This window comes from Arvicola amphibius, chromosome 6, assembly GCF_903992535.2.
Source record: "Arvicola amphibius chromosome 6, mArvAmp1.2, whole genome shotgun sequence".
In the NCBI taxonomy this organism is placed as follows: domain Eukaryota; kingdom Metazoa; phylum Chordata; class Mammalia; order Rodentia; family Cricetidae; genus Arvicola; species Arvicola amphibius.
Genome location: NC_052052.2, coordinates 89,244,663 through 89,258,769, shown reverse-complemented (window position 1 = coordinate 89,258,769; position 14,107 = coordinate 89,244,663).

Sequence of the window (14,107 nt, the reverse complement as noted above, 5' to 3'; positions counted from 1 at the left end):
CTAGTTCCAGTAGATTCAATACCCACCCTCTGACCTCTGCAGACACCTAGTACCCACATGGTGCACATATGCATGCAGGCAAAATGCATGTAAGATAACATGAATAAATCTTAAAATAATCCTACTGGCCTCATGTCTTCAGTACTGGGTACAAAACGGTGTTTGGTAGCCTCAAGGAGAAGACAGGAACTCCTGCTCTTCTTTCTGTAGCTTCTGGCTTTGTTTACAGACTGTCTAGAATTATTTATGTTCAGAATTAAGCTTCTAAGTAGACTTTCAGTGAGAGTGAGTCATTTCTAAAATACCTGGGTGACACCCTTATGTCATTTAATAAGTTCTTGACTGTGCAATATTATAGCTGTGTAAGAAGACCTTGTTGTCCTTCAGAATCTCACAAAGGAAACTATCAAGGATCAAGGGCATATTTTCAGGATATTATGCAAATCTTTTGTTTTCCCCTCTTCCTCCTTTTTTTCAATTTTGGATTTTCTTTTCTTATCAAGGGTTTCACTCAGGGCTGTCTGGGAACTTACTTTGCAGACTCAGCTAGCATGGAACCTGGGGCAATTCTCCCTGCTTTGGGATTTTCCAGTGCCATCATGGCAGGCTTCAGTCTCCTTCCCTAAGGATTAGCATGCACTCTGGAGGCCTCAGGGCTCTCCAGCAGCTTTTGCAGAGAGGAAAGCCTTTCTCTAAGGCACATAGCAGCTCTCCAGGGCACAAATGTGAGTGAGGCTTTAGCATGATTTTAATGAGCTTCAACTTAAAGTCTTATGACACAGAGCCTTTCCTTCAAGGACTGCTTCAGGTTTTCTAACAGCTGTGGGCCTTTGGCCTTGGAACTCCAATCCCTTTTCAGCCTCTCCCTGTTGAGCCCCAGCGTACAGGACACAGCACATCCTGTCCTCACCAGTTATGGTTTCTGAGGTAAGGTTTAAAAATGAACCATGGCTTGTCAGAGGCCCTGGGAAACTGTGTGTATTGATTTGCTTTTAGTATGTGGTAAAAAGACAGTTTGATTTATTTACCTTTTGAATCATTAAATCTTGGCATGAAGCGAAGGTGGCAATAGTGTTGAAAGGAGAAATTCAGGTTTGTAGGTCAGTGAACGGGCATTTGTCGTGCCTGCAGGTGATGTCAGGTGGAATGGGAGCTGACACCCTTAGAAGGTCATGGCCACAGCAGACTGAGGACAGGGCCAGCTGTTAAGGGAGAGCCAAGTCCTTTCAGTTCTGGAATATGTTTTGTGGAGGCACAGGGAGGAAAATCACTCTGCCTCAAGGCTTTTTCCACAGGGTCTGGAATACTGGACATTCAGACTAACTCTTTCCGGTAAAGCCCCTCTTTGGGTTGTTACAAGAACAGCAAGAGGAGCTGGCACAGTACCTGTTATCACGAACACCTGACTGTGAATAAATTTTTCAGCCTTAGTAACAGAAGACATGAGAAGAACCTATAAATTTGTTAGTGGATCTAGAGCGATCCCCTATTGTTTTTATTTTTTAAAATGTAAAGGTTTTGAGATAGAGTTTCATGTGCCACATGCTGGTATCTTGCTATGCAGCCTAAAATGGCCTTGAAGTTCTGACCCCCCCTCCCTCTATCAGTGCTGAACTTACAGGAGTGTACTACAGGTATGAGCCATCGGGACGACTCATGAGGACTGCAATGGAATTGGGACTTTGTGGACACTAGGCAACCTCTCTGTCAACAGTTACACTCCCAGCTCCAACCTTCTGTCCCTATGAAGAATGTTTTGTGGGAACAAAGCACACACCTTGGATATGGAGAGGTCATGGTTGAGGATCCCCTCTAATGGCAGGGCTGGTTAATTGTCACAGAGCCCATAACTTATAAACTCTAAAGTCCTTGTGAGTTAGCCTTTTATAGGAAGCGAGGCTGACACCGTGAAGGCTAGCTGTCTAACACAGACTCACCAGCTACAGATGGCTCTTCAGAGGTCAGTATCTTACAATGAAATAGAATTAAACATCCATGTCTTTCTCTGTGCTGGCTATACATCAGGTTGGTATTAGCTGCACATTGCTAGTGGCTACTACGACAGCACAGATGTAGAAAAGATGCAGGAAGTCCTCTGAACCCTAAACGTTAAACAATAACACATCTTATTGGCTGCTCACACCCCAAACACATCAGTTTTTTGTAATCTTCTATCACCATTTTAATTAAAGAAAATCAGACAGGGAAGGCAACAGACTGCTTGGCTCTGCACAGTTGGGTATATTTCAGTCAGGGAATGATTATCCATACAGATATTTTTCCTCTGGGAAAATAATTTTCTTCTCTTGTGTGAGTCTTAAAAAGTTATAGATATTCTTGTGATTTCCACAAATTTCACTGACTCTTTGTTTCTATAATTTATTTACTTCTATTTCATGTGCATCGGTGTTTTGCCTGCATGTATGTCTGTGTGAGGGTGTCAGATCATGGAGTTACAACCAATGGTGAACTGCCATGTGGGTGCTGGGAGTTGAACCCAGGTCCTTTGGAATAACAGCCAGTGCTCTTAACCTTTGAGCCATCTCTCCTGTCCCTCACTCACTCTTTTTAAACCTAGATAAACGACCATGTCTGTGGGTGGGGTGTGTATCCTGTCGTCTGGGTGGAGCTTAGAGGAAAGCTTCTGCATGGCAGACCTCTCTTTTAACCATGTCTTCCAGGGATCGAACTCTGGTAGTCGTTAGGTTGTTTTCCCTCACCAAACACCTTGCCCCCTTTCTTCCAGGTTGTTTCTCTGCTCTTTCCCCCCAAACCTTCTCAGGGAGAACTTCCACCTACATGGTTAAAGCCAGTTATGGCAAGTTCAAGTGTCCCTATGCAAAGGGGCGGAAGACTGAAGGGAACACTTATGGACACAGCTTAGATCTGTGTGGGGGTGGTGGGATAGGGGGAGTGAAAAGTGTATTGTGGCAGATTTCCGGTCCTCCATCCTTCTTTTGTTTTCTCAGTTCTTAGTATTTCTTGTTGTTGTTTCTTTTTAAATGTTGTATTGCCTTGAGTTTTGCCTGCCTCCAAAACCAAAGCAGCCAACCAACCAACCAATCAACCAAACAGCCAAACAAACAAACAAACAAACAATAAACAAGGCTCCTCATCTACAGAGAAAGCATATCCATTTTCATCTTTTCTTTCTTCCCTCTCTGTCGTTCAAGGAACCCTAGTTTCTCACAATCAAAGTGAACTGTAACCGTTCATAGTTGTTTCAAAAATGACAAGTCCCCAGACATACAGACACACATGCCACATTGAAAACATTACGTTTCTCTAGAGCCATTTCTATCCAAACATTTGCAAATGGGAGAGATCTGGTGTGTTCCTGGAGCAGGAGTGGTGTGGGACATGGACCCCTCTCATTATTTCTTCAACAGCCAGGAATACAGACAGAGCCAATCACCATGTGCAGGGTTCGTCCCTTGTCAGTAGAGCAACTCCAAGTCATGACAACGGTTGGAGCTAATTGGCATGGAAGGCCTCAACCCTGAGTACCCAAGCTTCCCGGAACAATTGCTGAATTGTTCCAAGACCTGTTGGTGCAACAAGCCTCCTGCTGAGAAGTTTGCCCCGTAATTAGCAGGCAGTAGCTGTCAGGCACATCAAATGGTTTTCTGTGATGGGGAGAACAAGACAGAGCACCTCTTCTCCCATGCTGGCAGGGTGGGCAGTTGGGTCTTGAGTGGAACTGACACTTTTGTAAAGAGAACTAAGCGAACTTGGTTTCTATTTCACACTTGTGCTTTCCAGACTGATAGTGAATCTATGTAGTATAGGTCCGGGTTACCGCACCAAGCACAGAATCTAAGAAAAACTCACGGAAGGCTCAGAAGACCTGGGATACAGGCCCCAGAGGCCTCAGTAACTTATGGGACTTCTCCAATAGGTGAAAGATTGCTTCTTTTACACGGAGGGGACAAGCATGCCATGATTTTAATCTTTTTGCTGATTTATTCTCTGTTGGGGAAATTCTGAGATGCTGGAAGATGGATCCTGCCTATTTATCCTCTGTGCTCTATACAGCGTGCTTAAAGCAAATGTAAATTTGATGTTGTCTTTTATTTGCTCTTAGTGAGAACACACAGTGGATGGAGATACTATAGAGTGGTAGGAAGAGCACAAGATAGAGAATGCAAATGCCTAGCTTCTGAAAGAAACCTCAGGCTTATTTCAGGAAAACCAAGAAGTGAAGTGAATGTTCTAAGTTGAGCTCAGGCTAGGGGTGTGTGTGTGTGTGTGTGTGTGTGTGTGTGTGTGTGTGTGCATACACATGTGAGTGATTGTCTGTGTGTCCTGGGGGATGTCTTATAAAGAGTTTAGTTGGAAAATACCAGTACTGTGATGCCTGGAAAAAAAACTCACTGCAAATTTCTTGACACTGTTTCTGGGGAGGTTCTTTGTCTTCCGTTCTGGGTAGGACGTTCCTTGCAACCAGCAGCAACACTCATGACTTGTATAATTCTGCTGGATAAGGTGATGTAGTTTTCACGTGTTCACTGGGGTTTTCAGAACTGGTACTCTGAGCTAGCCTCCCTTGAGGAAGTGCAGACTACATGGGATGGACATATATAAGTTCCCTGGTTTAGGTCTGAACTGTCAATCAGCACCAACCTCCAGACTGTGAGTGAAGATGCCTGGGAGAATTCTAGCTCCCAGCTCAGGTGTCACTCTCAGATGGCGGTCTTTCCAGCTGAAGTTGAGGATAGCACTAAACAGACAGAAAAATCTCATTTAAAAAAATCTGTCTGGGCCAGACTTTCCCATTAACAGAAATGATTGCTTAGAACAGGCAAGCTGTAAGTGTACTTTGTTCCCCAACTATACTAGGAGAAATAAGGGGTGATAGGACTGTGTTGTTGAGCAGACAGGGGCCAATGCCACCACAAAATGTTCCCCGGTCCCCTCTGGTTTCCTTTGGGTTACATGCCACAGCAATGCAGCTTCCCCTCTGAACAAACACTGGGGCAAAGGAAGTAGTTTAAGGGAAGGGCTCAGAAGAACTCAATTCTGTAGGAGACAGAGGAAGTTCTGTGGCCAGTAGCTCCAGGCAGCCATTTTTTAGGCAACCCAATACAAATGCAATGTCAACAAACCTGTGGCTACCTCAACAAAAGTTCCTTTGTAAGAGCCAAAGTCTCAGAGATGGGGATTCTGTTTTTACAAACTTAGAGATATACATCAGATTCCTAGCCAAGACTTTCTGAAAGGAATGTTTTCTGTATAGGCTATGGTGATGATTATCCTCCCGAGTGCCTAGCAAGGGAGAGAAATGGCACAGATGGGTTAGACCTGAGAGGCGGTGCTGTGCCTAGGTCAGTCAGATCCACAGGACTAAAAGAGGTGTGTGGGGGGGCTACAAGCCTGAACTCAGTGGGACCCAGTCCCTGAGAAGCGAAAATTAGGCGCCAGAATCTTTCATCCGGAGGAAAAGATCAATCTGATGATACATTCTTCCTTACACACAGAAGGTATTGGTACTCAATATACCACTGTGAAGTATTCCCCGAGGACACAATTTGTAGATTAATCTCTTTTTTAAAAAAATCAAATAATCTCAACTTGGGCTGAAGAAAGGCTTCATACCCACTAGGTTTCGTAAACAATGCTTCTAAACAGGCTGCCTTCCTAGTTTCTTCCCTAAGTGTGTGGATAATATATTATTACACCAGAATGTGAAACTGGCCAAATGAGCCCCAGGAAAGAAGTGGTGCTCCAAAGTAAATATAGGAACTTGGTTAAAACTACATGATCAGATATCTTGCAAATAAGACACACAATTAAAATATCATTGTATATGAGACTGAGAATTGCAGATTGGACAAGATAATCCCACTATGCTAAAACAGAAATTTGATATAGTAGTTGAGCTTTGAGAAGAACTTGGGAGAAATGGCACTTTGAACCTGTAGAGGGAGGAGAAAATGATTATGTAGGAATATAGCTGAAATCTAGGGGCCATAGATGAACAGAAAATCTGTAACTCTGGGCAGATGTTTAGCAAACCATTACAGCTATGTGAGGGACTAGAACATCTTTGGGTGTGAGTGAGTTTTCAAGATTTAGTCAACGGAGAAAAAAAGCTCCAGGCTAAGCGCACCATAGAAATGTACCTCTATATGTATGTGTAAAAGAATCTTCTTACGGAAAACAAGTAAACTTTCAACAACGACCTACTTAAAATCAAAAAACCAAACAAACAAAACCCCACACTCTACCAAAAGAGATAAGGATAGATTTTTTAAAAAATTTCATTATGATAGAATTTTGTCATACCAAGTACATCTCCAGGAGATGCATGAGTGATTTTAACTTTTAATAGCATCACAAAATTAAGTGAAGGGCAGGTAAATGAGAACCACAGTCCAAATCAATAAAACACAAAAACAAAAAACTCCAAGGGTGTATACCTTATTATACAGCTTGAAATAACTCATGGGCTGGGATTGGAGCAAAGATTATTGTAAATTCTTTTATATTGCTGTATCATTTTACTTTAATAAGGCAGCTTGAACAGTATGAGAGTGAGAGATTTAGACAAGAAGCCACAGAGAGACTTATGTCTTCAGTAAATGAAGATTATTGGGTACAAAAGGAAATTCAAAGATTTCTCTAGAAAGCACAGGCTAACCTTCAATTTCTTCTCCTCCTCCTTCTCCTTTCCCTCTTCTTGCTCTTCCTCTTTTTTCTGAGGATAGTTTAATGTAAATCCATCCTTTCTTGGGTAATGTCCATGGGGCATGGGCTTTTTTTTTAACATGCTTTTAGGGGTTAAAGAGTTTTTTCTTTCCAAAAACCGACTAACATCAGCCCAGCAAAATCACAGATCTTGGGCTTTAAGGATCAAAGACTGAAATGAAGCTTATCTACTACAACAATTCTTTAGCTGGGGAGAGTTAACTAAACAGAGAAAGCTGCCCACTGCCATTGGTGGAGCTAATTAAAGATGGCTCTCAGTAAAGGGTGTATTAATACATGATTCCAGTTAGGATTTTCCTTCCTTCCTTCCTTCCTTCCTTCCTTCCTTCCTTCCTTCCTTCCTTCCTTCCTTCCTCCTTCCTTCCATCCTTCCTTCTTTCCCTCTTCCTTTTATACCCTTGAAAAAAGGAAAAGGAAATTTGCCCTCCTTTTGAGGAAGCTAACAGTGCACAGTAAATGTCCATTGGTTCACTGACTTATCCTGGACCCATGTGAAGACTCTTATTCATAACTCTGTGGATGTGGTTAGTCTCAGTTTATCCTTTTTAGAAGTTGTTTTCACCATGGACCAATATACCATGCTGAAAGAGTGCACTGAAGTTTCTCTGCTCATAGTCTTGCCAAAAGACAATAGGCAAGACCATGAACAGACTGAATGATGCTAGAGTCTCAGTCATATTGGCTCCTGGACGCGATGGAGCAAATATTACAGTTCAGTCTCTCAGTGAAGATATCTTTCTTCAAATCCTCAGTGTTCTGAGCCAGAAGACAAAAACCCAGGGTGCGGAGGTGATATGCAAATGTCGCTATCACAATGACTTTGACTTTTAATAATCTGGGTAGTAGATTGGTGACTCCTTCCTCAATGATTTAAGGTCTCAGGGCCTTAGTTTCCTTTTAGAGGATGTCTGGCTTATGCTGTGCATGGTCTCACATGCCTGGGGTCCTGGAACTCCCTGTAGGCAGGACGATGTTGAGCTTCAGGAGAGCTTGAAGCAAGACCCAGCGAGACACAGAAAGACTCAGGTTTTAAAAACCGATGTTGGGGGCTGGAGAGATGACTCAGTGGTTAAGAGCACTTCTCTTTCAGAGAACCTAATTTCAGTCCTCAGTGCTCACAGGGCAACTTATAAAGGTCACTCTGATTCTAGGGAATTCAATACTTCCTTCTGGCCTCTGTGGACACTAGTACATATTTGGTAGACATACGGACACCAAAACCATGTACATAAAATAGTGAAATAAGTCTTTGAAAAAGTGGTGGTGAGTTAGGAGAGCCTGGCCATCCAGGTGGAGTCCCACCTTCTTCCTGTAGCCCATCTTTTGACACATTATTGAAAGGCTTTGTTTGGTAAAGAACATGGCTTTGTTTAATAAAGCTACAGGGATCTGCATAGAGAGGACCTTGTCATTCCATCTCCTTCGTGGGGCTTAGGTGAGCACATTTCCATGAACATCTTGGGTTCTTACTCAGTAACCCTGTCCTGGGGAAGGAGAGCTGCTTGAATTAGGTCAGAGAGTAAGGAAATTGTAGGGGATGATTTTATGTGGCTCACAGACTGCCTCTGACGTGTTGGTGAAGTTGGACTGGGTTTTGTAGGCTTTTCTTTGTGTGCCAGAGTTTTCAGCAAGGAAGGCAGCAAAATAAAAGAGAAACCTTGGCCCTGTTTGGAGATAAAAGCCCTCTGACTGGGGCACGCCAGACTCTCCAGAGAATACAGTCTCAAAGGAAATGTTTGCTTCTTTTGAAAATTCATGGCTTTATAGTCATGTGTGACGACTATATGGCCATTGTATGATGATGTCAGTTGTGTGACTGTTGAGAAATAAGTAAAGTTGCTTCCTCAAAGGCATGCTAATGCTGGTTGCTCTGCATTAAGATGCCTGAGAGGCAGCGTCCCTTCTCTCTTTCTGTTGTTTTCTTGAGCCCAGGCTGGCCTTGAACTTGGGATATCTTCCCACTTCATCCTGAGAGCTGAGATTTAACTGTGCATCACCACAGCAGCCTTTCTCCTTAGAAAACTCTCTGAACACGTTTGAAATTTAGAAACAAGCAAAATACGAGCTTTAGGAGAAAGATCTATTTTTGCCTTCAGTGCTCGGCTTGTCACATCCATCCTGTGATTTGATAAATGGAGGAGTTACCTTGTTAAGTAACATGAAAGAGATCTGGCCACTGCCCCCGTCCGGGCCCCACGACGGCAGGAAGTGGCTTGTTCCCAAGGCCCATCCTATTTTCATGACTGAGTTGTGTGAGAGCTCGAAGCTCTAAATCAGTACTTCTCATTCAGGGGTCCGGGACGGAAGGCAGTGCTGGGAGAGCCCAGGCAGGGCAGAGGACGGCAGCTGAAGCTGGTATTGTTTGCACGTGAATTAGACTGAAAACCAGTGTGCTTCTTTAACACACTCAGATCTTCTCAGATCCAGCTGGATGCCAAGTTGTTCCCTTGAGATATGAGGTCTAATTTTGTCGCTCGAAGTAGAAAAACGTGAAAGCATCCACACCTGAGTTACTCAGTACAAATGCAGGTGAATCCTCCAATAATTGCCTACAAGACAGAGTGTGAAAAGCAGCCCAGCAAGACACGAGAAGGGCTTTTCCAGGATGAGGGGCAGCTCAGTAATAGAGCACTTGCCCAGCATGCCTGGGGGCTCTGGGTTCCCTCTCGAGCAGTAAAAGGACCTCCACCCCCTGTGAAACAAAAAGTCAAACACTGGCACCAAGTTTTACAAAAACAATAAAATTCCTATGGTAGAATGTGCAAAGAAAGGCTGTTCCCGAGTTGTATAAAAATGAAGGATGTGTCTAGAAATGTAGCCTGATGCCAGAGTGCTGGCAAAGTATGTGGACGGCCTTGAGTTCAATCTAGAACCACAAGAGGGCAAATAATGGAGCGAAGCAGCAGAAGCAGAAAGACGATTCTCCCAAGAAGTGGTCTTGGCCTTTGAAAGGATCTCTTTGGGCTTCTCCTTCCCATTTAATGCTGATCGCTGCAGCAGAGCCCATGAAAACTGCATTAAGCAGACTTGGGTTCAAAGTTCAGATCTTAATATAGCAAAAAAGAGGAATGGCATCTCCTTCCACAAGCAGGGAGCTATCAGACTCAACCCTCAGGTGGGTAATCAAATTTCCCCACCAAAACAAGGCCAACGATGTTTTCCTGACTGTACTGAGGGTACGGAGAAACTGGCAGAGTTTCGTGTGGAATACTTGGGTTCCCAATCATATTGCAAATGACTTAGCTTTTAAAATGACATTCTGTGATGAATCCTTCCTACAGAAGAATATTATTTTCCATTGTGCAAAATTACATCTAAATGATACGTTGGAGTTTTTGTATTCAAAGAAGACTTCTCCATCCTGAAGTTTTGGGCTTGGTGCTTGTCTCTCTGATACGACGTCAGGAGTTTTTCTAAATTCTTTACACTTAAATCCTGGCTTTGGTTTCTATAACGCTTGAGGCACATCTGTATTGTTGAGATGAGCAGCAGTAGCTGTGCTTCTGAGGTGTCTGGGAATATTCTAGAAGCCACAGAACTCTACTTCTTGTTTTCTCTTTATGAGGGCATCTGTGCATGTCTGTAGCAGAAGCATTAGGTCACCATCCTAATAGTCAAATTTCAACCTATTCACTCAATTGAAGAGAAATTCTGGAGAGAGACCCAGTGGTTAAGAGCACTGGCTGCTCTTCCAGAGGACCTGGCTTTGATTCCCAGCATCCACATGACAGCTAACAAGCATTTATAATCTCAGTTCCAGGGAATCTGACACTCTATTCTGGCCTCTGTGGGAACTGCATGCATGTGTTACACGGACATACATGCAGACAAAACATAAGAATGATTTACATACAAGATTCATCTATTAGATAAAATGTATTTAAATATGCAGATGTATTCAATTTGCCACTAGGTTAGACTACATAATTTCAAGGATTTAGAAATCAGGATAATTAATTAAAGAACCAATAAAATCAAATCACTGGCAAACAGAAGTAGCTCATTCCTTAAGCAGTTAAAATTTTCAGCCTGGAGAAGAGCCCTTCTGAAGCACTTTCTTTGAAATCCAGTGGCTTGTCTGTTCCAGAATGCTAAGGGAAGAGATTAGAGTGGGGATGGGCCAGAGTCCTCTCTGTGTTGGGGAATTTTGGTTGGATGCCAGTGCCAGGGATACAGGCCTTTGGGGTCTCTCTGGGATGATGCAACAGGTCACCACACACTCTTGTCCTCTCAAGTGCCTGCCCTCTGGGATCTGCAGGATTGGTGCCAAAATCAATGAGCTGTCATAGTGTAGAGCAAGGCCTCGAATAATTAGAGTCCACCATGAATGGAAGCTACTTTTCTTTACCTCCCACCCCCTGCAAAGTCACAACTTTGGCTAGGAAAAAAAAAACCCAGTCACCTTTCAAAGAATCGTGGGTAGAATAAATTCTATTCAATGAAATCTTAAAAAAAAATTAAGGTCCCTGTGGTAGGTACCAGCCCTTGGTTTCCAGTTACTTCCCCTTTTTACAAGTCTTAAGGACCCTATAAACTTTGAAAGTTGCAGTAAAATATTTATAGGGCAAGTCAAAGAAAAGCATAGAACAGTAGTCTAGGTGAGAGTTTGATATAACTAAAAGTTTCTTGACCTCTCTTGCTTTTTGATTCAGAATAGTATAGATCCGAAGCCTAGTCATACCTCAGCTCCATTTATCCCATGGACTTAAACTGCCCAGAGATCAGGAGGTTTCTTTCTTATTTTCCTCCCTGATGTTTACTTTGGGCATGAAAGGGGCTGTTTTGATGACAGGTGAGAGCCCAAGGCCACGGCAGCAGCACAACTGAAATTTCCCAGGTCGTTACCTCTTCTGATTTTCCCGGGAAAAGGGTTTTGGAGTCATTTTCCACTGAGCACGAGAAAAATGTAGAGTTGCAATTGGTGTTTCAGGATTTTAGGAGCAATATAAAACAGAGGCCTAACTAGTAAAACGTGCTACCCAAAGCCCCAAGACATTCTTTGTCTAAGCCATGCTGGGGCCTGGTGGAATTCCAACAGGAATGCTCATGACTCCTTCATTCTTCCCTTCCTGGCCAGGGCGGGGGAGGGGGGGAGTTAATGGCAGGATCCTGTTTGGGGGCTGCAATGACATCATTGAACAAAAGGATCAGCTTCAGGTAGAGAGTACTAGGGTTAATCAGCGTGGACGGGATGGGAAAATGATATCACATATAAATGCACGCGACATCCCAGGGAAGACATGAATGCTGATGGCATTTCCTCGGGAACTACAGACCATGACAGTCAAGAGGCTTTACTCAAAGAAAATTCGAGATCATAACAAAACACGTGTTTTGAGGCCTGAAAGGGTCAGGAACCACAGGTGAACGTAATGTATCTTTTGGTCCTTGCTGTACATCCTCTGGGGGTGAGATTCAGATCATATTGCTGTACTCAAAAACACCATAAATAAAGGAGCAAGCGCCTAAGTAAATATATCAGAGCATGTACCTAAACACATGTTGTGGCCTTTAAATTGGTCGTGGAGAATTTTAGTTATTGCGGCATGTTTGCACGAAGCTCTTTAAACACGTTTCTTTATTATTATTAGGATGGTTGTGGCTGCGCATATGTGTGTATGCACATGTCATGGCACATGTGTGGAGGTCACAAGAGAACTTTCAGGCGTCCTATCTTTCTGCCATGGCTTCTTAGGAGCAAGCTCAGGCCATTAGGCTTGTGTGGCACAGGCCCTTGAAGCAGAGGCCTTGTGAGTCTCTTCCCTCTGTGTCACCTCCTCAGGGGTTGTGTTACCTACTCCCTGCTTCCCATGTCAGGTTTTGTGTGTGTGGTCACTGTGGGCGTTCCCGTGTAGCACTGTGATTAGCTGGTTTCTGGGTCTATATCCTGTACAGTATTGGAACCTGGCTTGGAACAAAAATTAAAAAAAAAAATGCCCAGGTGTCTAGCTTAGTGACAGAGTGAATTTTTAGTATCCTTGAAACTCTGGGGCCTGCTGTCAACACCAAAAGGAAAGAAAGAAAAAAAAGAATTAAAAGAAAAGAAAAAAAATAAAAAAGGAAAGAAATAAAGAGAAAAAGAAACACACCAAAAAGAAGGTTGCATGTCCTTGGCCTTCAGAGGGGATCTGTGACCTGCTAAGACCTGTAGTCACACCTGCCATATAGCAAAGTAATGCCTCGCATCGGAGCTTCTGTAGCTGCCAAACCTGCTTTAAAATGCTCTTTAGTTGATGTTAAGAATAAAATGCAGCTTCCTAGTATAAAGATTTATAACCACTGAAGCTGTTCTAAAAGAATGTGTTCCTGGCCCCAGAGGCTCTTCTAGAAGAGGACTTTCCAAAATGCTTTGCACTCTGACTGCATCATTGTGAGTGCACAGTGGGAAAATATCGTCCAAGGCTCTCACACTGCACTGGGAAACGGCTGGCTGAGAGGTGGACCTGTTTGTCTGGCCTTTTTTGGTTTGGAGAACGCTCAAGAGAAATACCTTAGATCTCTCCAGAGCAGTGGGTGACATGGTGGTGGTCATGGTTACTGATGTGACTGGATACTGCAGGTCAAAATGTGAGCTTCTGTTTAGTCTTGATAGGATGCTGTTCTTGGTGCATCTTTGAATGCAGATTTAGCTTTAGTGATTTTTCTCTGCAGCGGCATGCATGTATGTGTGCATGTATATGCATGTTCTCTATACATATAATCAGTTGTTTGTTTTGCTTACTTTAGTACTTCATAAGACCTGCAGGCACCCAGAAGGTAGTCCAATTCTCTCTGCTCTAGATTGGATGAAAAGTTAGGACAGCCGTGAATAAGGTTAGGCTTCATGCAGTACGGGCAGAGCCTCTGCTGAGAAGGCTGGAGACCAGCAGATGGAAATGCACTCATGAGCTTTGCACTCAGTGCTTGCTCTCCACAAGGCTACCCTGCTACTGCTTAGAGGTAAGAGTCCTCGGAGGAAGGGAAGTGCCTCTATTTCAGTCATTGGGGGAAGCCAAGCAGGTCTGGTGAGCTGGCCCATGGGATTAGGTGAGTAGGAGAGTCCAAGGTTAGCTTTTGGAGCTGTAACTCTCTAGAAGAGCCATGTTAATAAGCATGGAAATGTTTCTCTGTATTGTAATATGTCAAGCCCTAGCCTTCTGCAAAATTTTCTTTAACACTCTTTGCTTTGCTGTACTCAGGGAAATTAAAGGCGGAGCTGCGTCTGCACTTAGCTTGTGTGGGCAAGCAGAGTGGCCAGGAAAGCCAGTTTGGTACCAGGGCTCTTGTGGAGCCACCCAGCAACAAGTAGCCCTGGGAGTTAGGGAGCTGGCAGGATAAGAAACGTTTTTCCAGGATAGAGGGATGGATAGCAGGCTGACGACTCTCAGAAATTCTCTGAAATGCTCATTGATGAGAAGTG